The 3,421-nt window shown below is 40.9% G+C and overlaps 1 long non-coding RNA gene across 1 annotated transcript; it reads right to left on the bottom strand.

The window, feature by feature from the left end:
* Positions 1–2,429: 2,429 nt before the first annotated feature.
* LOC124708853 lies at positions 2,430–2,893 on the bottom strand. Its single transcript, XR_007005356.1, has 2 exons — positions 2,741–2,893; positions 2,430–2,623 (listed from the first exon to the last, which is right to left on the bottom strand). It is a non-coding gene; the product is annotated as an uncharacterized LOC124708853 (long non-coding RNA).
* Between the last annotated feature and the right edge of the window lie 528 nt (positions 2,894–3,421).

The raw sequence follows: 3,421 nt of genomic DNA, 5'->3' as shown, positions 1-3,421 counted from the left end.
AATTGATGACTGATAACCCACAAGTATAGAGGATCGCAACAGTCTTCGAGGGAAGTAAAATCCAAATTTATTGATTCAAAACAAGGGGAGGTAAAGAATACTTATAAGCCTTAACAGCGGAGTTGTCAATTCAGCTGCACTTGGAAAAGCACTAGTAACAGGGGTGATGTGAAAGCAGCAGTAATATGAGAGCAATGGCAATAGTAACAGAGCTACAGTGGCACAGAGGAGATGGCACCGGAAAATATTCCAGTTCGTAGTTGACTGTAGAGAAATGATGATGACATAAGGACCGGGGTCCCCAGCTATCTACACTAGTGACAACTCTCCAAATAACATGTGTTGGGTGAATAAATTACAGTTGGGCAATTGATAATTGTGAGGGCATGACGATGCATGCTATGATAAGATAAAGGTTACTGTAGTATTTAATTGGGCATTACGACATAATACATAGACATTAATCCAACTGCGTCTATGACTAATAATCCACCTTCAGGTTATCATCCCAACCCCTTCCAGTATTAAGTTGCAAACAACAGATTATCAGATTAAGCAATGTGTGTAAAGTAAACAATAGAATTATCCTCAGACAAAACATTTTTGTTTTCACCCTAGTAGCAATAGCACATCTACAATCTTAGAAGTTATTATCACTCTTTCAGAAAACTAGAGGCATGAACCCACTATCGAGCATAAATAATCCCTCTTGGAGATATAGGAACCTACTAGATCAAGGTAACTACAAGTATCGGAGAGCATGCAAGATCTTAAATAACAGTAGTATGATAATATGAAGAACAATCTGATCACAATTCCACAATTTATCGGATCCCAACAAACACAACACCGATTACATCATATGGATCTCAATCATGTAAGTCAGCTCATGGGATCATTGTATTGAACTAGATGGGAGAGAGAGTACCAACTAGCTACAGCCGAGAACCCGTAGTCTAGGGGGAACTACTCATGAACCATCATGGAGTCGAAGTGGAGTGATACGTCTCAAACGTATCTATAATTTTTTATGCTCCATGCTTGTTTTACACTAATTCATATGTGTTTTGTTTACACTTCGTGTTGCACTTTTACATGATTTTCGGCACTAACCTATTAACAAGATGCCACAGTGCTAGTTCCCCGTTTTTTACTGTTTTTGTATTTCAGAAAAGCTGTACAGCAAATATTCTCGGAATTGGACGAAACAAAAGCCGAAGTCAATATTTTACCGAAACGAAGACGTAGTCCTGAGGGGGGACGAAGAGGCGCACTAGGGCGCCCACACCACCCCTAGGCGCGGTCTAGGGCTGGCCCGCGCCTAGGGTAGGTGTGGGGCCCACAGGCGCCCCACCGACCTGAATCCTCCGCCTATTTATACATCTTCTCGGAAAAACCCTAGATACCTGAGCCAAAATCCACGAAAAGTTTCAGCGTGGCCGCCATCGCCGAACCCATCTCGGGGGGTTTTGAAGCTCTTCCCGGCACCCTGCCGGAGGGGGAAATCATCGCCGGAGGCATCTACATCGCCATACCCGCCTCCGAAGTGATGCGTGAGTAGTTCATCCCTGGACTATAGATCCATAGCAGTAGCTAGATGGTTGTCTTCTCCACCATGTGCTTCATGTATCGATCTTGTGAGCTGCCCTACATGATCAAGATCATCTTTATGTAATCCTCTATGTTTGGTTTGCTGGAATCCGATGAATATTGTGTACTATGTTATGATTGATTATATATTCATATCATATGTTATTTGTGATCTTGCATGTTCTCCATTGCTAGTAAAAACTCTGGCCAAGTAGATACTTGTGACTCCAAGAGGGGGTATTTATACTCGATAGTAGGTTCATGCCTCTAGTAATCTGGGAGAGTGACTTTATAACTTCTAAGCACTACGCCACAAAATATTTTTAACGACAAACAACTTTTGTCACCTAATATACTAAATTTGTCATGTATTACTCTCGGATGACAAACTGTGTCCGTTATTAGATTCGTCATGGAAGCTCCGGCATAAATTACTTTCTGGTGACAGATTTCATTTATTTGTCATGGTCAAACCTACAATGGACGGCGATTATTTATTCATCATCTATGATGTTCATGGATGACAAACAAATTTGTCAGGTTAGATAGAAAAATATGTTATTGTTTGACTTAGTATATGACAAATGTACCGTCATTGTCAGATAGTCGGTGAAATTTAGTACAGGTCAACGATGCTGACGTGTCCCCTAACATGTGGTCCAAGCAATCTGATGTGGCAATTGACATGTGGGCCAACCAATCTGACGTGGCTATTGACATGTGGGTCCATGTGGGACACAATTTGTTATTTTGAGGTCCATTAGGTGCTGGCTAGTGGATCCAATTGCAAAATATTGTGAATATAATTTACATGGAATAATATAAAACAAAATAATATGGCAATAAATTTCTCATTGCAACCTCATAATATTGTAACCCAAATCAATAATTATGTTACAAAAATTGGCACGAAAAGTAGGAAAAATAGACAACTAATTATTGTAGCAATTTCTTCTTGCAGCAGAACAGTTTTATCTCCTGGATCTTGATACACACGAGCTGGAATGGCGTCTTGCCCCCACGCGGGCATAGGCTGCAACAGAAGCGAAATTACCTCCAAGGTTATAACAGCCAGTTACCCAACATATATACAAGGCAAATGGAAAGAACGGGCAAGCTGTAGGACGTAAATTCAGTTTGTTTAACAAACCTAGCATGGAAAGAATTAACATCATGGATGCCTTCGTCGATGTACCAGCAACCAAGCAGAGCTACACCACTTAGCCCTCTTCTACCTGCAAGCAAATCATGCAACGGCAATAAACGAAATAGCAATATACAACAGGGCAGAAGAAGCATGGAAAAGGAAGAAGCATTTGTAAAAAGTTCACCATGAGATGTCTTAGGCAGTGTCCCCACGTAGGAACAGGCTCTCTACAAGCCTGAAAGTTGGGTTTAATGGGTTACATAGCAACTTCTTTATAGCATAGACCTTCCCCTCTTTCAGAAAATCTTTTAGGCGACTTGCAAGTTGAGGTATCTGACCATATATGTCTAAGTGGTTTCCTTGAAAAAAAGGAATTTATGTTACACGCAAAGCCAGAAGACGGAAGAATTTTAACCATGGCATTTTGTCATATCAAAAGAAAGCATGTACTAAGCTCTCTATCAAGGAAGACCACGATAGTATGCTTAAGGGGCCTTTGTCGGTCCCTCCGCGATAGCGGCACATGCGAGAAAAAAAGGACACGTACAAGACTGCCTGCTATTTTCACGCATCTGTGATAAGAAGAGAAGGATGAGTAAACCCAAAAAGAATAGAGACAAAAACAAAGTACCAGTAAGACGAACAGAGAGCAAGGCATATAGCAACAATAAGGAAAACAAGGAC

Source organism: Lolium rigidum, chromosome 4 (assembly GCF_022539505.1).
Source record: "Lolium rigidum isolate FL_2022 chromosome 4, APGP_CSIRO_Lrig_0.1, whole genome shotgun sequence".
In the NCBI taxonomy this organism is placed as follows: domain Eukaryota; kingdom Viridiplantae; phylum Streptophyta; class Magnoliopsida; order Poales; family Poaceae; genus Lolium; species Lolium rigidum.
Note: the sequence above shows the minus strand (reverse complement) of the source record. Positions and strands in the feature narration are given on the sequence as shown.